General features: G+C 40.4%; 1 protein-coding gene across 8 annotated transcripts in view; it reads left to right on the top strand.

Annotated features, from left to right (window-relative positions):
• The window catches only part of nlgn1 (neuroligin 1), a 304475-nt gene that overhangs the window by 269189 nt on the left and 11735 nt on the right, over positions 1 to 23551 (top strand). The window lies entirely within an intron of this gene.

Raw genomic sequence — 23551 nt, 5'->3', positions numbered from 1 at the left:
TTGTGGAAATGGAGTATGAAAGTGGTCAACTGCAAATCTGGGGGTTAAGGGGAAAAGCTTAACATGCATAATGTATTCTGTGTGATGGCGTAGAAACGTGTGCAAATAACACAGTAACTATGGCAACCTGCCACCACAGGCGCTCCGACACTAGTGTGTAGGCTACGGTGCACATGAAGGCTGGGCTATCGGCGGGAATCTGTGATTGTCAATTGTCACCATTTGAGGTGAGGGACAAAAAGAGGAAAATCAAAGGCAGCTTAACGGGGAGCAGCATGGCAGGCGGCCTGAACAAGATCCTATCGGCTGAAAGGTGGATTGAGAACACTTGTAAAACCCGTCTGAGATCAGCCTGTGCTGCAAGGTTGCATCATGAGCTACACTAATCAAATCCCTGCTATGAAATCCGTTATATGTAATATGAGACAGTTGCATCATCACTGTGTTTCTCTTATATCGTTGCTGGTTGGAAACTAATCTACTTTTTTTATTTTCATGAATCAAAGCTATTGGTCGCCCTTGACCTCCGACAGACGTTCTAATCAATGATAGACGGAACACGTGTCAACATTCACTGAGCTTGATTTTGTAATATATTAACAATATAATGACACATGCAAGTATCTGACCATATACAAAGACACAATGCCAACTTTTAATGAGGCAGTGCTCAAAATGTTTCAAAAATCACTTTTTTTTCATTTCCTGAACGGTAATGGTTTTGGACATCCAAGGTATCCGCTTTACAGCAACAATATTCACAATGTCCACCAACACTCACCTAATGTGATTTTTTTTTAACTCTCTTACTGCAATCCGTGTCTTATAAAACATCTCTTTCCTGCTGTTAGTCATGTCTAGACATCTCTAGACCTCCGCTGTCGAGTACGCCATAAACCACAATCAAAATCAGAATTTATCATCTCTTTAGAATTCTTGTCTGATCCTCTGAATGTTTGTGTTTCTTACCGTCTGGGACATCTTTTTTCAATAGATGTCGCAATATTATTAATTGACACATGAATGACAGGCCACCCCACAAAAATAAGACCCAAGTGACGAAAGTTTCCCTTTAGCATCATCAGTGTTATCAGTTAAAACCCCACCCCTTTATTTGGATAGCTTAAAGGCCTTCTATTGGACCCCCAAATCCACTGGCCTCTTTAATTGGAGATAAAACTTAGCTGAATTTCAGGAGCAGGACCACACCTCAGCCACTCGCCCACTTCCGGCCACACTCCTATAAATACCTACCCACTCTAAGCCTCGGCTCGCTCGCGTTTTCTGCATCCCACCCTCCCTCCCTCTCGTTAATAGTTATCTCCCCCCATAGTCATCATCCTCCTATCCCATATGGAGACCGGCAGATCTGCAAGGCCCGGGAGCCGCAGTGGATCCTCAGCTAAGCCTCCCCCAAACCGCATCAGGCTAAATCTCCATCAACCATTCCTCAACACTCCAAACAACCGACGAAGGCTCGCTCCGGCCGAGGTGGGGTCCTAAGCTAGTGAATGTTAAAAATATCAAACATGAAAATTACTTATTGCAAGCTGGAAATATTGTATCTTTTAAAAACACGTCATGGTAGTGGTAGCCTATGTGAATTGTTTCCTCCACAACAACTGTGTGTTTAGAGTGTGGACCAGCCTGAACTCTCCAGCAAGCCTGTTTGTGTGCCGAGTATTTGTTGTGTGCATCTGTTGGCAGACCTGCCAGCCATACGATGGATGAATAAAAGATGCCTCAGTTGACGGGCGACGATGAGATGGGCCATGCTTAATTAATATGTGAATATGCCGCTGGTTCTGCTCCGTCGTTCTGCAGCGGCAGATCAAGTGTTGGATGCACGATGAGCTTATCGACTCTGGAGAGAACATCGGTTGTCTTCTTTAAAAGCAGGACTCAGTGTCTTGCTGAGTTTGAGAAGAGGCCTTCACTCTGACCACACAGGTGCACAAACCCCTGCTGGTTGTTGGTCCCACTGCTCAAACCTGTCAGTATAATTAACAGCCATGCCTGAAGATGCACCTGACCTTCTACCCATCTGAGACATGGGATAATCCATTGTTATCCTTTATCTTTAAGGTATTTCTGTTCTTTGGAAGACAAGTGAGTCACATGTTCCCTTATAAAATGTTATTTTAAATTTCCGTGGACCTCCTGCTGATCCTCGTTGAAGCGTGGGTTATGACTGTTTCATCTTGTTTCTGTAATCCTGCATCACTGAGCACACACGGCTCCATATGCATCCAGATATCGCCCAGTCTGTGCAGTTAGTGAAGCAGGCACTGCTGAATGCAGAGGATCTGTTTCTCTGTGTTCAAATGAAATGACATATGTGTTGCACAGCATAGATACCTGCTGTGTAAATAGCTCATCCTGTGCTCTCCATTAAGACAAAAGAGGTAGAGAGATAGGATTTTCATAAGCATTGCAAACATGCTCACACTGACAATGCTAGTTTGCTGATTTTTAACAGCTTTTATGCTCATCATCTTCAATGAGTGGGTTAGCATTTACTAATCAGCACTAAACACCAACTACAGCTGAAGCTGATGGGAATGCCATGAGTTCTGAAGGTATTTTGTCATACAACTATGTATTGGACAATTACAATTTTGACTTGATAATGGAACTAGATGAATGGTCAGGAGATTAAAGTTCTAACAATCCATTGTATGGAGACCATGGATGTCTGTGCCAAACATTTCAATATGAGGCAAAAAGGTCAACCTGCAATTGGTACAAGAGGAAGAGTCATTAGAATACATCATCTGGGAACCATGACGGCCGGTACAAAAGTTGATGACAATCCATCAAGTAAATGTTTCCTTTCTCTTTGCATTAACACACACATTCTCACTCCTAACTGGTCAAATACCGACTCTCTAGGTTCGCTTCTAGAGTCAGTTTTGGACGTGTCATGGACGGCATGTCAGTTTACACTCATTACATGTATAGTGTCTTTTCAAAATAAGCTTTCAACAGAGGTTCACTTAGATTTTCACAACAAAACTGCTTGGTTAGGTTTCAGAAAAGATCGTAGTTGGGTTAAAATAAGTGTGTTTGTTACGTAAAATAGTACAGAAGTTACGTAAAAACACTAATATAATAAGTCAAAAAAAACAAGTCACTTGTTTAACTTTTTGGTTTCAATCGGGACACAAACAGCAGTCTCCTGGGTGAAAGTCCTGCGTTTGTTTGATCCATCCATCCTTTACTCCCACTCACCCTACACAGACTTTCTTGCTCAGTTTTTACAAGTGTCTGATGATAGTATCAACGGGTCTACATTGGAGTAAGATCAGTCGGATGCGTCTCGTAGAGACAGTATTGGTCGCTGACGATCACTGAACAAGTGTCTATTTGATGAGTGAGGAGTGAGAATGGGTTGCACTAACCAGTCAAAATGGTATTGGTTCTTCGCATTCATTTATTTTGAAAAAATCTTTCTATCACTACCTCTAGTCTCACCTGTGATGAAGCATTTAAACATTCGTCTCTTGCCCACATGCCAAATGAAATAAATTGGCTAAATCCCATTTAGCAATACTTCAGTCTCACTGTCTTTGTCTGTTGTGTTTTTCCAGCACAAGCAAAGCTCAACAGGTATTAAATGGATGCTGTCTACCATAAATGGTGATTCAGGGGTGGGATCTATCAGTGTTCATTTCATACAGGTGTGTGTACATGCGTTTGATTAATAGCAACTTTGTTGTGGGTATGTGCAGCCCTTGCGTATTTAAAACCTGCTCTATGCATGGTTTGATAAATGTGGCCCTCGGTTGGCAGCTGCAGTGGTAGTCAGGGTAGTCTGTGGGAGTTTGAGGTTTAATTGAAAAATTATCTGGCGCTTGTGTTTTGGTGTGTCTCGGCGCTGTGTACCTGCTCCAGTGCCTGCATGTTTGCTCACCTCCCTGTGGCTGCGTCTCTGTGAGTGTGTGTGTGTGTGTGTGTGTGTGTGTGTGTGTGCGGTAGGTGGAATAATGAAGTGGATTATGAGTCGCACAGCAGTGTGACGAGGAGGAACGGATCGATAACTAGATATATGCGAGAGCGTCACAGTACAGCAGAGAGAGGAGAGAGGTTGGGCCACGAAATGACATTTTGATTGTAGCGGAGGTGTGTGGGTGGCAGAGAAAGAGACAGAGAGGATTCACAGATACTCTATTGATCTACAGGGAATGGTACGTTACAGAGATATGCCAAAAATAGAAATAAAGGATTAAGTCAAATGTAAATTATGTGCATCAAATGCATACAATATATAACCAGTTTAAATAAGTGAATACAATTTTTTAAAAATGATATATCTATTTGTGTGTTAAATATAAATGTGAGAATAGTATAAATAAGAATTCAATAAGAATATATCTTGAAAATAAGAAAAAGAGCAGGAGTCATGCACACTACTGGAAACATTTAAAAACGAGTAAGGCTATACGTCATACTTTTTACATTTACTCTCACTAACTCTCCTCTGTTGTTACTTGTTGTAAACCTAAATGAAAATGTATGCGGACTTACTGTAGGAGAGACAGAGTCAGAGGCAAGACAGAAATAAGAGTCAGCCATTGTAGCAGAACTCTCTTCTCTCAGCGTCAAATCCCCGTTTCTTCTCGAGACAAATGGTTTTTAATCAGAGAGAATCCTCCCACCAGAGGTACGCCGAGACAGTCTGGACCTGACGGGCTTCACAAATCAAAGCTAAACCCTTCTTCTGCTCCTACTACAGTTCCAGAATTAATTTGGGGTTTGTCAGCTCACATCTGAAGGATTTTATTTATTTTATTTATTTTTGCATCGCTTGTTTGTTTTGTCTTTTAGTTTTTTTTTGTAATTTTGTGCGCTTTGGCATGTACTCACTCGATTGATTTTATTTTTGGTTTTCATCTGTTAGGGTTTGTGTGTGTGTGTGTGTGTGTGTGTGTGTGTGTGTGTGTGTGTGTATGTGTGTGTCAGCTTAGTATGGAGGGCACAACTGAGATGGAAATCTAAAGAAAAGAAAGGCAAGCCAAAGTCTCTGCTGGACACCGCGACAGAGAACAGACCGTGTGAAGAACCTGGCAGGGGCCAAGCAGCCTCTTCTCTATCTCCCTCTAGATCTGTCTGGCGTCTGGGATTCTCTCTTTGTGCCTCAAATCTCCTCCACCATTGCTCTTCCTCTCTGTACATTACTCTGTCTCTCTCCATTCAACTTCAAATTTTTACTGGAAATCCCTACTTTTTCTGTATTTGTTATCTCTCTGGTGCTTTGGTGTTTCTTCCGAGAGATCACCTGTCAATTAAACAGTTTGGTTTGATATGAATTGAAGTTCCTTTCAGCCCTTCTTTTATCAGAGGAACTTTCTCCAGGGACTACGAAGCTTTATCAGGAACCTTTTGAGGAGACAAATGAGTTCTGTGGCCGAGCGGCAGTAGGGAGAGAGACACACCAGCTGTATAACAGAAAAACATGTTTTCTGTTATAACACTCAACAGATGTACTTACTTTGGATACAAACACTCGTTTCATTTTCCTCCTCTGCATTGCATTAATCCAACTATTACCCATCCCTGTAGTTCAGCTTTTTTGAGTCCTTCAGCTCATTGTCTGGTTTGTCTTGCTCCGAACTCCAAGTCTTGTAAACCAACAGTGGATAGATTACTGAGCTCACATTTATGATCATCCTCCTTCTGGACAAACATTGCCTTTTACACGTTTGATTTAACTGTGGGACTGGTGTGGGAAACACAAGTCTTTATCTTGGCACAGCCATGTTTTTTTGTTCGCTCTGGACAAGTGCAGTGTCCATCCATCAGAGGGCACATTTTCACATGCAGAAACACAACATTAATAAACTTCTAACCCCGTCTAATACATCCTGTTGGGTTTACGGGTGTCATGTGTACCAAGCAGCTCAATAAACTCAGTAAATCTTATGTGCGTAAACATTGGTATAAGACACGTAATCCTCTCCTGGCCTAAGGAAACATAAGCTTCGCCTTTTTTTGCTTTCTTGTATTGCTCAATAATCCTGTCTCTAAGCCAAAGAGGATTTCATTCTGCAGGATCTGATGTAAATAACCTCTTCACCATGTAAAGAAGGTGGAGGATATAGAGGAAGAAAGATGAATTCAACCTGAAGCTTTATTGATAAAATCACACAGAACTAGTTACCCTGTAGCTGGTTACAGCTAAAATTAAGGACTGACTTGGATTATTGAACTCAACGTAAACGTATGGTTCGTAGAATATATTTTGTGATTTCCGACAAAAGCCAGCAACACTTGTGAATTTCCACTCGTTACATGCATACAGAATTATTTTTCGTAAGTATAGAACACTGTATGAGAACAGCCTGTCTAACTATTAACAGAATTAAAGCCTCTGACTCATCATGAATTACCTGACTTGTGTCAGAGCTAAGAACACCCGGCTGAACCTGCTCCTATGTCGATATGAAGGACTCAATCTAATGAAAACACAATTCTTAGTTTCAGGTGATTATTTACTAATGAAAACTTAGTTATGAACACTATATTCCATTTCTGCTCATCCTCCACAGAGGCCTTTTTTATTATATTGAATAAGACATGTCACCACAGTAAAAGACAGTGGAATAGTTCAGTTGACAGTAAACGTAAGTGTGTGAAAGAGGATAAAGAGAGTTACTCCTCCTTCTAATGCAGTGAAGAAGCTGACTGAGACCATGTTTGGTACAGCATGTATGGAGAGCGTTCTCATGTGAGATAGCACAAAGTCAAGCTAATTAACCCACCTCAACTTTAGCAGCGTAGCAGACTCCTGAGTGAGTGTGCAGAAACTAATTAGTGTTGAATGCACCTGCTCACTCACTTCAAACTGAATATGGTCACTCTTTTCCTTTTCTCAGACACTCTTTTCCAGATGTGGAAGTTCATCATCGACAAGCAGCATGCAAGTTGCTAATTTACTCACATTTGGATACATGGCTCTTGCATTGATTTCCTTTGGCCTCCGTGTTGCTTAAGCAGCCTCCACCAAGGCTCACATTTGATTCTCACTGGAGAAACACTGGTGAGGTCAGAAGCAGTAAAGGCCAAAGAATGAAAAAAAGAAAAGAACAGCCACCGAGAAGTGCCTCAGCGATGCTAACCTTTATTCAGACTCACACAAATTGACAAAAAGAAGAAGAGAGAAAAGAGCAGAGTGTTCCATCTGAACAACTAACCATTTCTCCAGCTGCCAATCAGGTGACTGGGACCAGTGCGTATGCGTGAGTGTGTGTGTGTGTGTGTGTGTGTGTGACTCTGCACAGGTATTTACTGTACGAGTGTGTTTAGAGAGTTGCTTCTCTGCTTAATCTCTGTGTGTGTGAATTTGTTCTTCCAGCCAGAGTGACTGCTGTGAATTCAGTTCTTAAGTGTGAATGTCCTTGTACATATAAGAACAGGAGGAAGGTGGAGTTGTGATTCTGTAGCATTATGCATGACAGTATGTGTGGAGTGGAGCTATCTTTGAGTGTGTGTGTGTGTGTGTGTGTGTGTGTGTGTGTGTGTGTGTGTGTGTGTGCAGAGCTGAGGTTTCTGACTGGAGGCGACAGGCGGCAGCACAGCAAAATCACTTCCTGGGTGGCCGAGGCCTCATTATGGAGGAAGGGCTGACAGACAGACAGACAGAGAGAGAGACTTCAATACAAGGACAGAAAAGGATTTGATGTCAAAGCAACAGGGCTTTTGCCCTGTTGCTTTGGGAAGTATTATTGTATGTTGATACCAACAGCATATAATTAGTGAGCTGGAGGGGAGGTGACAGATGTGGGGAAGTAAAGAGAGACACAGGGAGGTGTGGCTTGAATGACCCCAGATGTCACTGTTATTCATTTGCATATTGAAAGGCGTGCAGCGTGAAACTTGAGACGGATAAGAATCCCACCTTCACAGCGAATGGTGTGGTGTGAGTTTGGAATTTGAGATGATGAAAGTGTATTTTATCTCCCGATGTTCCTTCTCGACAGCCACATCAGTGTCCTTCATCAGAGTTAGAGAAGCATGAAGATCCCTTTCTCAAAGCTGGGCCGCTCAATATTTGTGTGAATGAGCAGGACTGTGTGTCATGTATAGGTGGACGGTCAGTGAGGAAACTCTTTTAGATTTTTTAGCTCTCTTCAACCTCATCTCCAACAAAGATCAGATTAAAGGGCCAATGGGTAGAATTTCGGGGATCTATCACAAGAAATGAAATATAATATTCATAACTAGTGTATAATCACCTCATACAGAGAGCAGCTGTGTTACAATATTGCGCGTAGTGTGGTCAAAGTATAAATTTAAATAAAGTCAAAATAACTCGCATTTCTTCAGAAGAACACTTCTGTTATTGCAGTGTTATACGCATATCAGCGCCTCTCAGTCATCTGGTGGCCCACATCTCCCCCCGACATTTCCAACAGCTGTTAATCAGACTGAATTAATGCAAATGAAGTGCAGGGACATCTCCTGGCTGATGGAGAGAGGCACAAACCGCAGAGGCCAATTTCAGTCTCGCTGGGTTTTTCTTCTTCTTCCCACCTTGTCCTGGAGTTTCTCATTCAGCTCATATAAGATAACATGGATAACATGTTCTGTGTCCTCTCCCCTCTGCTGTGGCGGAGCACAGGCGCTGGTGATGCACAGCTGGCCCTGAATCCATCTGAGTGCCTTCACTGTGAAAGCACTAAGCGGCTTATGCTGCTCTTATAAAAGACATGCATATCTGAAAGCAACCTCACTTCAAGATTTTAGCAACATGCTGTTAGAGTCTGACCTATATGGGGTTTTGAGAACCAGTGCGATTGGAATGCATTAGGATGGGAGCTGACAATATTATTTCAGCATTTGAGAATCAGAAGAGTGTAGCATTCATTGTCTACTAGAGAATGTTCTTCTTATCAGGGTGTGAACCATTCAATCTGGGGTGCAACAACTAATATTTATATGTACTTTGTTTCCAATAAGTCAGAACTATAACCTTACAGTGTGATGGACCTTCGTTTTTTATACAATTTCAAGGCTCCCACATGATTCTTTTTGTTGATCCATTGTTGGTTTTATACTTGTTGATAGCTCTGGATAGCTGTAACCCTTCTCCCTGAGGGATTTCCCATTGTAATGATGTGTTATTAGCAGTATGATAAGCAGAAACTAATCAAAACTTCTATTTCCAATTACAAGTACACACATAAAGCTGTAGTCAACAGATTAAACCATTTGGGAATAAATGTTCCTTCTGAATTGATTTGACCCCTTTCAACCCTTGTCAATTCAATTTTGGCATTGTATGTTTCTGCAAACCAAGCATAAGTTGAATGTGGACTTTTTTTACATTTTGGTCAGAGCAAGTAAGAGGCGACTGTGGCTAAGTGGAGAGCAGGGCCGTCCTTCATTCAGAGGATCGGCGGTTCGATCCCCGGCTCCACTAGTCACATGTCAATGTGTCCTTGAGCAAGACACTTAACCCCAAAATTGCTCCTGTAGCTGTGCCTACGGTGTATGTGATAGAATCTGAATTCTAAGTCACTTTGGATAAAAGTGTCTGCTAAATGACAGTAATGTAGTGTAAAGGTAGTATATCAAACAACTGTCATTTTGAAAGTTTCGTAACAAGCGATGAATTCCACAAAGAGCAGGTAGCATGTGTGGTGGACTGTAAAAAAAACTAGAGGGCTTTCACCCAGGAGGCCGCTGTTTCAGTAAGCGTGTGAAATCAAGAGTAAAAGTTGACTTTACAATTCTTACGTGACATTGTTACTCTTGGTACGTACGGTAGGCAAGAAAGTCTGCAAAGGTCGCTTGTTGTTTATTCACGCTAGTTACAGTTGTTGGGTTACATTGTTACATTATCATTTCAACAAAAACCATGATGGTTTTTCTAACATTAACCAAGTAGTTTTGTTGCCTATACCAAACCAATCGTTTCACAGCGTTTACCACTTGCCATTGTGCGTTTCTGGAAGGCTGATATGAAATGTATTTTTAGTTCAGAAATGACAACATTCAATGTTTCCCATAGCTTGTGTCCAATTTACCCCCAAAAAATATCTGGCGACTGGGTTGAATGTAGCTGCTACAGCGTTATTTGGCCTGGTCTGACCATTAGCTTATGGTGGCTAATGTTAGCACATTTTAGAAGGACCCCATGTGGCTGACATTACTGAGTCAGTTCTCTGACTCTATGGCTCTTTACTACTTGTGCTGCTGTTAAACCACATGTTAACATGTCACACAAGCATATTAAAGTGGTTCTATTACTAAATTAAAACTATTTAAAGGAGTAAACACGTCACATCATACCTCACCAAATGTGTTAAATGAAAACACGATAGTGGTTCTCTCCAAAGCCTTTTGATCTTAAAGTGGCTGCATTATTCTTTTATTCCCTCTCTCTCTGTCCATCTTTATTTTATTACCCATCTAAAAGGACAGGATGTGTCTATCTATCTTTGACTTGACTTATGCATGTTTTTCTGAAATGCCACTTTCTATTCCAAGTGTCATCTTCCTCCCTGCCTCCCTTTTCCCCCCTCTCTCAGCACCTCCCACACTCCTTTTCTCACATTGTCATCTAGCTCTCACACTCCTCGTTCTCTCTCCTCCTCGTTCTCTCTCTGCCGTCTCACTTAAATGTCTCTCTGTTTTCTCTCACTCACCGGGGTGCAGTCCTGCCTACATGCTAATCATTTTGCTGTGCTAAGAAAGAAAGCTGCTTAACCATTCACATCGGGACATAATACATGCACGCACGCATAAACAAACACGCTTGTACACACAGACACCCTATTCTTCTTCCTGTGGAAGTGTGCATCCCTCTCATCCTGCACAGCTTTGTCTCTTTTGTCACTCTCTTATACTTTTCTTTTATTTACTAGAAGACATTATTACAAACAAGAACAACCTACCACATTATATTTTCTAGGTATTGCTTCCTTTGTACGTTTATTCTCCTGTTCCACACACACGCTTACAGGTAGCCATTGACCTCTTTTCCTTGGTAGAAACTGGTAGAAATTTGCTGTAAATCAGTTGTCCATTACATGTCTTCTTTTTGAATTATTTTTGAGCAACGTAACACTGTTGTATTTTGATCACAACTGCATTACACATACATGACTCCTCCCATGTTTGAAGGGCCATATGCCAGTTTGACCCAATCTCATATATCTCTAGAGGAGGCTTTTGTAACTTACCCAACTCTCAAAGTAATCATGCAGATATAAACAATAACAACGAGGGATCCGTCTCCACTCGGTTTGACAGATGGGCGAAGCTGCCAGAACCCACTGTGTCACAACGTTAACAATTGTTGGAACCTTTAGCGTCCAGACACTAGCTTATGCCCGAGCAGCAAATTATGACGAGTAGAGATCAGATCACATTGGTCAACCAAGTTGACAAAGAAAGCTCCCATACGTTTAAATCTCAACATAACTTTGACTAGTGTAAGTCCGGACACAATGTTCATGGTGATGGATCATTGATCTCAAGCAAGTTTCAACTCCACGTCAAACTAACGTATTCCATATTTAATGAAAGGATGGAAGACGGAAAATATGGAACAATGAGAAACATGCTTTGCAGAATGGTCAGCAAAAATATAAATATGTGATTTATAATAAAAGTGCCAAGACAATGTAATGGAGAAAACAGAGCTGAAGCGTGTGTGTGTTTGCAGTGGATGACACTATTACATACAGCTGAGGGTCTATTGAACGGACAAAGCTTAAAGGGGCACTCCACCTATTCCACACATAAAGATCACTTTACTCGTCATGGGGAGTACTAGTTGAAAAGAGATGTATGGCTTTGGAGAAACTCAAGTCTTAAACAAGGAACAAACACGTTTCATAATACAATGTGCATTACAAACTAGGAGAGTGGAATTTTGATGTGGGCCGTAACCAGGCAGGGAGAGTCTTGTTGCATTATAGGAAGTGTAGGATCCATTGTTGTTGGAGCTTTAATCGTACTCAGGACTGAAATTAGGATATCTTGGCCTCTGTTGCATCAGGTCTCATTTCAATCTGGCTCTTGTACTGCAACCCTTGGAAGTGCTTTACTTAGTATACCTCTGACAAACGTTCCTGAGAAAGAAGAACCTTCTAGTTAGTGTGTGCAGATATTTTATACTGCAGCATTTGTCCCATAACCCATTGATGGGTAACTTAAAGCTATGAAAGTTAGTGAATTTCAATCACGACTAAGTTGGTCACACCCTAATTTCCAACTCAGAGTTGCTCAATTATCTTACACTTTATGTTATTAACTTATGTGAAAAAAACACAAAGTACATAACTCTGTTTTGGTTTTGATTTAATCATCCATCGTTTAATCATTTGTTCACTTGTCAAGTAGTTTGATTGTTCAGTCTACCATATCTTTTTTTACTGACATTTCGGTTGCAAGTGGCAGTCAATAAGGCCTAATCATTTTTTGCATTTTCTTAATTACAGAATATTCTGTATTCACTCCACAAGGCTGGAATAGCTTGAGTAATATAATCACATCCACACCCACACAGAGACATCCTCCCCACTCCCTCACTGCCTTCAACCCGGCAGAAGGAGGTAATCTATACCAGCTTGCCCTAACAGGCAAATCTGTTAGGGCAGCGACACAAATTAACACGTGTTTGTGTTTGTGCAGGACAAGAAACATGAACGGCAGCTCATTTCATTTTTGAAGTTGACAGTGTAATTTGATTTGCACCGGGAGCAAGCAGGGGGAGGTGAGGGGAGATTTGATAGACAAGGAAGCAGAGATGGTAGACAGAAAGTGATGGGAGGATGGATGGATGGATGGATGGATGGATGGATAGATGGTTAAACACTGGGGTGTTGTTCCATACTGGTGATGGAAAATTAGCTGATGCCCACAGCGTATGTCTTCGTAAATGCTGTGCGACATACAGAATATTTACAGTCATAGACATCCCTGACTTACTCTGTTACATGCTATGTTAACCAGCACCATGTTTGTGTTTAGCTTGACTTTGATCTGTTCTACCTTTATATATTCTGTAGTATTAGACGTGATGACTTCCTCATTAGCACACAGCACACTGCCACCAGTTTATTTCATCACCCACTGTCAAATATTATAATGACAGAGTTTGAATGATGACGATCTGATCGCTTAAATGAATACCCTCATCACACACACACACACACACACACACACACACACACACACACACACACATGAACCACTCTCTGTGGGTGTGTGCTGGGGCCCTATCTCTCTCTTTCTGGTTGTATTATTTAAATGGACGTTTAACTTCTGTGGCGTCGGTTTGCTTACTGAAGATAAGTTGTGCTTTTCAAATGCAAATGCAGACAATCAGACTTGCACACAAAAATGCACGTCGGCTGTCTTCGTGAATGCATCGGTTTGTGTATTGAAAAGACAAAATGATTCAGACATTTCACCTTTTCAGTTGAGTGCGTGTCTGTTCTAGACACATTCATCTGACAGTCTCTATTTGTACAGTCAAGCATTGAAACACAGCTCTGTTTTTTAGTTTGGAAACAGTTAAGATATTATATTTAGACACTTTCATTTGTGTTGCATATATATATATATATAATATAACATATTATAACTGTGCCTACTATACATCACTTACATCTATTGATCACATCTATACAGTATCATTTCTTCATGTCACCATGCAAACAGGGCACACCTGAAAACGGGAGTTTGCTCTGTGTTTGTCCCCACTGCTGTCTTAACAAAGGTTGCATGACTGAATATCCTGTAGCTCCGTGTTCATTATTTCCAGTGAGAAATGCGTTGTGCCTTATCAGCATATTCCCCAGCTGGTTGCCCTTGGCGTGCTGTTGTCTTCAGGGCTGCTGTACGGAGGGAGCACATATAGATGGAGTGCTGCTGAGGCACTGTATATATTTGGAGCTGCTGTTGCACCATTTGTTTTATGCATATAACCACAGACTATAGGGAAGGAGAGAGTGTGAGTAGTGTTCTGTAGATAGTGAGGTCATGAGCTTATAGTCTTTTAAATTAAACATCACACAGACCGCAGAAGAGCGAAAGCCTGAATTACATCTGTGTTTTTGTGAGCATTTGAGATCGGCAGACAGAACATCGTTTGGTTCCTTAGCCTGCTTGCTTTTGGTGGAGAGAGAGAGAGAGAGAGAGAGAGAGAGAGACCATCAACATATATTTCGCCCTCTGATTAATGAATGCAGTCTTTGATTTTGACACAGTATCCTATGCTGTACATTTTAATTTATTTGTCGGCCACAGCAGGCATCACTAAAAACCTGCTCAGCACCAAACACCAGACAGACACAGTTAGCGACTATTTCCCTCAGGAGTGTGACTGTTGGACTCACATTCATCAGGTGGCCAGAATCACGACTCCAAATGAACGATAATGTTGTCCTGTAACTGCTGCTTGTGTGAATAAGCAATGTTGTTCTCCTTATCAACTTGAAAGCTAACACAGCTGGATTCCACTGCCCCCCTATATATTTTATTATCCCCCATATTCTTTGGGGGAACATTAAGTCATAATTGAATCATCTACTGAATTTTTATTCAGATCGATGCGCACGTTAACACCGCCACCTCGAACATTTGTCTACGGGACTGAAACAGGAGGAAATCTCCATAAGTCGCTTGCTCTTGTTTCCTCTTCCTGTCTTTGCCTCCTTCAGCTCCACGGTTTTTCCCTGTGTGCGTGTTTCTCTAGCTGCAAACTGCTTCTCTTTATCTTCCACTCTAACTTCCCCTTCATTTGTCTGTCGGCATTTGCTTTCCATGTCACCGCTGCTACAGTCTACCTGCTTCAGTGATGCTGTTTCTCCTCCCTTCTATTTCTTCTGCTGTTCTGTCCTATTCTGTCTGTCTTGAGAGGCAAAAGGATCGATAGTGAAAGAGAGAGGATTGTGATATACAGACCATGACAGTGAGAAATAGATGTGTGCAGAGAAAGAAGTATAGAAAAGTCCCATCTTTCTGGTCGTCCAGAGGTCTCTCTGCTTGGACAGAGATAGTGGGGATAAAAGCTGGATTCCTGGATCAAAGTTCACCTTAATATTGTCATCCTTAGATGCCGAGCTGGCGCATCGCTGTCTCAGTGTTGACGGACGGTGGCTTTTAGCCAAACCTTAGACATAGACATGTATGATCTACAGTATCCTACGCAGGGGAGGGAAATGGACAGCTTTTTCTTTTCATTCAATTATTGGATTTAGCTTGAACTTCTTTAATCTGTTCCTGTTCTGTGTCTTTTCTTCTTTTTATTTGAATGTTCATTTGTTGTCTCATCAGTCAGTGCCTCCTCCTCAAAGTGGTCCAAAAACAATCAAACCAAGAAAATCATGCTGCATGTTGAGAAGATGTATCTCTCCAGGATCAACTAGAGAGCTGGAAACAGTGACCTATGACATGCATTTTGTAAATGACTCTTTATAGTATGGAAGAGAATTAGGGTCAAGCCTTTTACGTCTTGCATTTCAAGAATAAAGTTGAAATTCCAACAATAAAGTTTAATTTGCATTAAATTGATCTTTTCTGAGAAGTTGGGTGTTTCCACAGTTTGTCTTTCATCTGAAACCGGAATTCTGAACATTTCAACTAAACCCTTTCACCTTTTCTCCATCATTTAACTTCATACTCACAATTTTTAGAATTAAGTTGAAATGTTATTTCATCTTTATTCTCACCATTTCGACTTCCACTAATACAATTTTGACTTTATTCTCAAAATACTATTTCATATTCACTGTCAACATTTCGTCTATTAATACTGAAAGACATTTTGACTTTATGTTCCCCCTCTCATCTCTTCCTCTTATGCCTGGTCCTAATACTCTTGTGTATTAAAGAGCACAATATCATTTATTAATCAGAGTAGAAGCTGAGGAAATGTAATTAACAATCTTAAATGCTTTGCTGCAGTGTTGATATCACGCATTCTTCTTCTCAGTCAAATGCATCAACAAATCTGAAGTTTACACTCAATGTACAGTGTGTCTTCAGAAATTGTTCTTCAAAGCAACATATCCTTACGTTGTATAAAACTGTTGTTTTACATCAACGTATTTATTCTAACTTGGTACTAAGGAGGACCAGGACTATTCAAACACTCACAGGCCTTAAAGAAGAAAACAGTACCTGGAGCATGGTCCTCATTCAGTTCTTCCTGACACATATTATATCAGTGAATCAGAAGTGATGAAGCCGCTCTCTCTGTGCTTTGAATGGAATTCTTTTGTCTCGGCAGAGTGTTCTCTTGGATGTAAACAGAACTATGAAACAATGGGGTGTCTGTGTACCATTATGAGGTGGTCCTCATTATGGAGCCATCAACAGATTACTGTTGTGTGTAGAGCGGTTCAGGTATAAAGTGCTTCACATGGGAGGGATGTTGGAGCGAGTGTCAGCAGTAGCTGCATGTAGGCAGTATCTTATCATTTAAGGCAGCTTTACTACCACATCTACCCACAGTTACTGTAAGAGCCAAGTGGCAGCTAATCTGTAAATCATCTCTTCTATTCTGCTGCATTACCAAGGCTAACAGAGCAGAGCAGTACCCGGGAACTGTAGTGAGAGAGCCAACCGGTTCAGAACTGCAGCTTCTCTTTGGTTTGAGCAATGCCAGCCACTGCTCCTGTGCTTTAGTGTGTGTGTGTGTGTGTCCATCTATGTGTTTCCTTGAGGACTATATGTCCTCGCAAGGATATAACATATGAAGGAAATCCTCCAAACTGGCCTTTTTAGTGGTACAACGTCTCATTTATTCATTTGTTGGTTCAGCTGTTTTAATGTTCAAATCAGAATTAAGATAAGACTGAAATTAGAAAAAAATGTCAGTTTGAAGTCTTCAGATATTCCAAATCAAACATTCAATGTGCTGTGTGTGTGTGTGTGTGTGTGTGTGTGTGTGTGTGTGTGTGTGTGTGTGTGTGTGTGTGTGTGTGTGTGTGTGGACACCCGCTGCCCTGCTGCCCTACCACTGTTGGCAAACTAATCATTCTCCCTGCCTCGCTCTTTGTGATTGCCAGCCCATCCCTGCACTGCAGCTAAATTGAATCAATTAAAATCTTTCTTGTAGATGGCTGCTGTTGCTTCCACACGATTAGGCTTTGATCAAGAAGAACACAAATAAATAAATAAGCCAGTGGAAAGGGAATAGAAAGAGGAATGAACTCAATTAAACAGTCGGGCGAGGGACGTGCCCGTCAGCGGCTGTCAGTGAGATGTGTGTGTGTGTGCGTGTGTTGATGTAAATGTACTATATTTGTTTGTGAGGGAGTCTACATAAACCGTATGAAGTAGTGCATGTGTATGTATGTGAAGCACCGGGACAGAATACATTTGCTTCTGAATATGTGTGTGTGTGTGTGTGTGTGTGTGTGTGTGTGTGTCCTGTATATAGATGTGGCATACTTTTAAATAAATAAATCCAGCAGTTATTCTTAACATTAAAAGAGCTGGTCCTTTATTTAAATTTTTTAATCTTTTTAGCTTAATTACAGCTTCAGTTTCCCGTCAGAAAGGGCTGTAAAACATTCTGTAAAACATTAGCAATTATGAGCATTTGAAACATAATATATGCATTATGGTTACTATAATCACAATTAATGTGCTATCACGCATACAAACATCAGTCATATTGATCTATATTAGTGTGAAATATTAATGTATATGAATTTAAAAGATATGATATGCTCTTTCTATGTAAAATAGAATGGGGGCTCACCATACAGGTTTCTTCACAGAGCAGTGGTGACATCATTCCGCTCTGGAATTACAGGAGCATGTCGTCCCTCCGAGGCACTGCTCCAGGTGTCTATACATGTGGCCTGAATGCATCCCTGTGGAAATGAACTGTAGTGTTGACTGACACTGGTTTATGAGCTCTCCACTTAGCCACCGAGTGACTGTGAGCGCAAGAACATGAAAGAGGACGGGCGAGGAAATATGTGAGGGGGAAGGTTCACGGGTGGGGTTAGTGGCTGTGTGTGGGGGACTCCCTGGACGCCTGTAGCAGGTAATGGAGCTTTTAACATGGAAATCAGAGGGAGAAGTAGGTGGTGATGGTGGCAGTGGTGGACATGAAATTGCTCTAAAAGAGCAGAGCTCTCCTGTGGGTGCACTTGAGGTGCCTTGTCTCGTTAGAACATGCAGATCTCGCCAGCACTGGATCTTTATGTAACCGCATTGAGCAGGAGTACCTGAGAGGTTTAACTGGACAGGGGAAATAGATGGAGGTGTCGATGCAGGTGGAGTAAGACTGATGCTGGGATGGAGAGGAAGGACTTGCATATAGAACGACATGTAATGCATGCTAATGTCTTACATCAGCCCAGACATTTTTTTTGTAGTTTACGGGTGATTTTTTAAATTGTGCTTCCCGTGCTCATTGCTCAGGTGTGGGAACACGGCGACACTGCTCAAAAGTTTTGAGTTGGAGAGAAGCACAAGTGTGACAGTCTGTTCAACTCTGACCTTCCATACTGACTGTAGTTTCTTTATACATGTTGTTTTTACAGAAATATGGATTAATTTTGTCTTGTTTAAACCTGTTTTACAGTCTGACTCTTCCCCAATCTGACATTTTAGTTCAAATTCCTTTGGTGGGTACAATGTTATCTCAATCAATACAAAACTACAACAATGAGTAGGTTGTAATAAACCATCCTTTAATAGCATCACCATTTGAAAAAGCACATGACATTTACTGAGACGTTCGGTCCATTTTCACACAGTCAGCCCTGCTGTGCCCGTCACTGACGATATGGCCGATGTGTGTTGTACTTAAGTTAAGGTGACTAGTAAAGACATCAGTTATCAATGTGCATTTCCACATGTATCACAACATAAGAAGACCTTAAGTCAACACTGGTAGGGTTGAACTGTAATTATACACGGTTAGATGTCAGTTAGATGCTAAAAACTCTCCATCACAACATGTTTTTTTCTCTGAAAATAGAAAAGGAACCGACTTACATCAGATTTGTTTGGGCCAATTGAGAGGATTTTGGAAGTTATTAATTTTATGTCTTTGCTTCGAGAAAACAAATCTGTTTCGGTCTGAAAAAAACAAAGATCTTTTGTTGTGGCACACGACTCTATGTCATCATCTCTCTGTATGTTCTATTTGAGGTTGGATCATAGATTTAGACACGTCTCTCCCTGTCAGTGTTATCTTTAGCGTATCCATACTTTAAGTGTGGCCCTACGGGGCAATAACTCTTGTTTTATTGCAGCAAATGATGAAACAGCCAGGCTTGTTGATTTTCCTTTTACAAAGGAGGAATATGCCTCGTCATCTAGTTATGCTTGGATGTTTCAAAAGTAGATTTTTGAAATAAGTTTAAAACATATATAGTTAAATAGTTGTGTCCCTGATGGTGTTCATGTTTTTCATTTTATTCTGGATAATTCACTGTTTTTCCCAAATGAGAAAGTTCCTCAAATGATTTGATATTTTGTTGGAATGCTGTTAAGCATTCCAACTATTGTTCTTCGAATCTTTATTGTTGGAATGCTGTTAAGCATTCCAACTATTGTTCTTCAAATCTTTATTCTTCCTTATATTATATTTCTTCCGTACACTTTTTGAAACTCTTCTGCTCCTTCATATTTTAAGCTACAGAAACCGTTCAACTATCAAAATGTTCAGCTCTTTCAGCAGAGGGGTGCTATGACTTTTCATATTTCTAACCTTTAAACTTTATGAATTATTAAGCTTTTTGCAATTTTTATTTTGAATGGGTTTCTATGGAGAAAATGTTCAAATCCTCTTCAACTTTCAAATCCTTCTACCTCATACTTTCAGCTACAGACACCATTTAAACTTTAAAATGTTGAGAAAACCCTGATCTATTGCCGCATTATTCAGCTTTTTGATATCTTTTATACTTTTTGAACTGTCCCATTTTAACTTTTATGATTTTTTCACTCCTTTTCTGACTTTATAATGGGTGTGTATTGCGCAGCTTAGAGTGCGTGATGTCACCGCTAGAGTGAAGAGCAGCTTGAGATTCTTGTGAAAAAAACATTTGTCTTTTGCCACTGTGTCCACAATCTTCACTCTTCATGCATCATTTCTGGATGTAGAAGTAGCTAATATTGTCCTTGTCGTAGACAAATGACTGTGGAATCCCACAGATTTACACATTTGACACAGAAGCCTGTAATTGAGAGGAAAACCAACTTTCTGCTCCATAGAGACCAATGTTAAATTTTACTTCAAAAACATCTTCCACAGAACACGGTACCCCCATTTCTAAATCGCCAGTTCAGCCACATTTTTTACACTACAGACACAATTTTTACAGGATCTGTTCTTCAACTCATCCTTCCTCTCATTTATTAATATCGGAGCAATAGGAGCTACGGTTATGGGAGTTTTGAGGATTTGTTTGAGAGGTGTTTCCCTGTTTAATCTCCATGAAAAGGCTGCAAGGACACAGGTGTTTCTGATTAAGATCATTAGTGATGTTGATAAACACACAGACTCACAGACACACATGCGCTCCTCTCTCTCTCTCTCTCTCTCTCTCTCTCTCTCTCTCTCTCTCTCTCTCTCTCTCTCTCTCTCTCTCTCTCTCTCTCTCTCTCTCTCTCTCTCTCTCTCTCTCTCTCTCTCTCTCTCTCTCTCTCTCTCTCTCTCTGTGTCTCATACAGTCATTCAGATCTTAGAGCTTTTTTACAGGACCCCCCCCCCCCACACACACACACACACACCCCATTTTAAAATAAAAGCCGCACACACATGATTTAGAGATATACGTGATGCAGCTCAGCCAATCAAATATGGGTATTCTGATAAGTTTCCTGATTCGAAGGAGATAAACACACACCGCGACACAAGAGGGAGAGACGAGGAAAGACATGGCAGAGCAGGACAATAGTCATGTAAGCTGTAAATGATAAAACAGGACAATCTCCAAATGAGAAAGATTGCCAGAGAGATCAGAGTCTCTCTCTCTCTCTCTCTCTCTCTCTCTCTCTCTCTCTCTCTCTCTCTCTCTCTCTCTCTCTCTCTCTCTCTCTCTCTCTCTCTCTCTCTCTCTCTCTCTCTCTCTCTCTCTCTCATACAGTCATTCAGGTCTTAGAGATTTTAAGGACTCCCCCCCCACACACACCCCATTTTAAAGTAAAGGCCCCACAAAATGAATTCAAACTTAAATGCTTGTGATGAAGCCTGTCATTTAATAACCTGTTTGTTTATCTAACATTATGATTATGTCTCCTCTCCCCCCCCCCCCCGCCCACACCCCATTTCAAAATAAAAGCCCCAAAGAGTGAATTCTAACTGAAATGCTTGTGATGAAGCCTGTCATTTAATAAACTCTGTTTATGTGTGTCAAACATTAAGATTATGTCTCCTCTCCCCCTCTCTCCCCCACCCAGTCCCACCCTTTCAAAATAAAAGCCTCATGGATTAACTGTATTTAAACGTTAAGCTCAAAATTAGGCTTTTTTGTTGAAATAATGAATGCTCTTACTAATACTGCGACAACTACTACTACTGCTACTAATATTTCTAGTATCACTACTACTACTACTGCTACTACTTCTACTGCAACTTTTGCTGTTGCTACTATTACTGCTACAACTACTACTGCTATTACTGATACCATCAATATTATTACTACCACTACTGATATTACTACCACTACCACTACTATTATTACATATACCACAACTGCTACTACTGCTATTCCTGCTACTACCAGTACTAATACTACTACAGCTATTAGTACGACTGCTACTAGTACTACTACTACTGCTACTACTTATTCTACTACTACTACTGTTATATTAAATACTACGACTACTGATACTACTACTTCTTCTAATTACTAATACTTCGACTACAACTTCTACTACTACTGCTACTACAAATACCACTACTGCTACAACTAGTACTTATTCAAATGCTACTAATACTTCTACTGCTAATAATACTTCTACTACAACTACAACTTCTACTACTACTACAACAAATGTCACTACCGCTGAAATTTTCTTAAGCTACAGAAACCATTCGAATATCAAAATGTTCAGCTGTTTCAGGAGAGGGTGATATGACTTTTCATATTTGTAATCTTTCAACTTTTTGAATTATTAAGCTTTTTGCAATTTTCTTTTGAATGGGATCTCTATGGAGAAAATCTTCAAATCCTGTTAAACTTCTTCAACTTTCAAAGCCTTCTTCCTCATACTTTCAGCTACAGACACCATAGTGAGACATTTCAACTAGAAGGGTTTTCAGCAGTGCAGTTTAAATGCTTTCAAGCTTCAACATTTTTCAGACGGGTAGTCTCCCATTTCTTAATTTTCAGCAATTTTTTGACAATTAATTTCAGCTTTCAGCATTCCAACGCATTTTCAGCAGGAAATGCATTTTCTAGTTTTACTTTTTATCTGAATCTCATTCCCAACTTGCCCTACGCCTCAAACCCTAACCCTCTAGGTTCCCCTCTAGTGTGAGTTTTGGACAAAGGTTTATTTTGTTTTGAGGTTTACTTTACGCAACAAAACTATCCCTACCTCCTCCCAAAGCAGACTTCTTACATCTTCATACTCCATCAGTTCCTCTGAGCGTCTAATGATCCACGTCGTTAGAAGACGGCTTTACATTAGAGTTAGTTGAAAGCAATACAGACACTAAAGAGTGCCTCAGTGCGTTGGTATCAGACGCCGAGGGACACTGACCAAGCGTTAGCAGTGAGAACGAGTTATCTCCAACGTGAGACAACATCCGGTTTCTTCAGACGAACATCCGGTTTTCAGAATAAGATGCCAACAAAGTATACATATTGCATAATGGAAATTAGATTAAATGAATTATATTCACATCAAGTATAAAACATGCTACCTGCATCTCGTGAGTTAAAGGGAAAATACACCTAAATTGTGCGAAAAGTGTCTTTATTCTTTGATTTGAGGGTTGCTGGAAATGAATAATACCTGACTGACAGTCAATTAAGATATTTTAGTAAGCAAAAACAATGAACTGAATTTGTACCTTCAAATGGCACATTTGTTTAATTTTTAAGGTGCTATAAAAATGTTTTTCTCAAAAATTCCACACAATGACTAATGCATAAGTTCAGGACAAGAATGGGTAATATCACAATATTTGAGGTGCTACAAAAATATCTTTCTCAATAATTCCATACAATGACTGATGTAATCAAGGCATCGTTGACTTAATAATTGTTAATAGTTGTTTAAAAAATGTAATAATAACAATAAATAACCACAAAGAAATAAGAATAAAATTGAATATGATTGTCTGATTTATGTTTGTTTTTTGTTTAAAAAATCTAAGAAAACACTTTGAATCTGTAGACTACTGCCTAATAGTCTTATTATTGCCATTTGATGACAATTGCTCATATACTGTAAGCCTAAATAAGTATATTTATTATTTTGAACAAATTATTTTGAAAATGCCCCTGGATTTCAGTCAGTGGGGGCAAAAATTGCCCCCTAAAAAATATGTAAATTTCCTACCCTGTGTCTTCTTCCCTCTCATCTATCAATGTTGGCCTCGTGGTGACAATGT

Source organism: Anarhichas minor, unplaced genomic scaffold, assembly GCF_050575085.1.
Source record: "Anarhichas minor isolate MPS153535 unplaced genomic scaffold, ASM5057508v1 ptg000071l, whole genome shotgun sequence".
Classification (NCBI taxonomy): domain Eukaryota; kingdom Metazoa; phylum Chordata; class Actinopteri; order Perciformes; family Anarhichadidae; genus Anarhichas; species Anarhichas minor.
The sequence above is the reverse complement of the archived record's forward strand: the minus strand, read 5'-3'. Positions and strand labels throughout refer to the sequence as shown.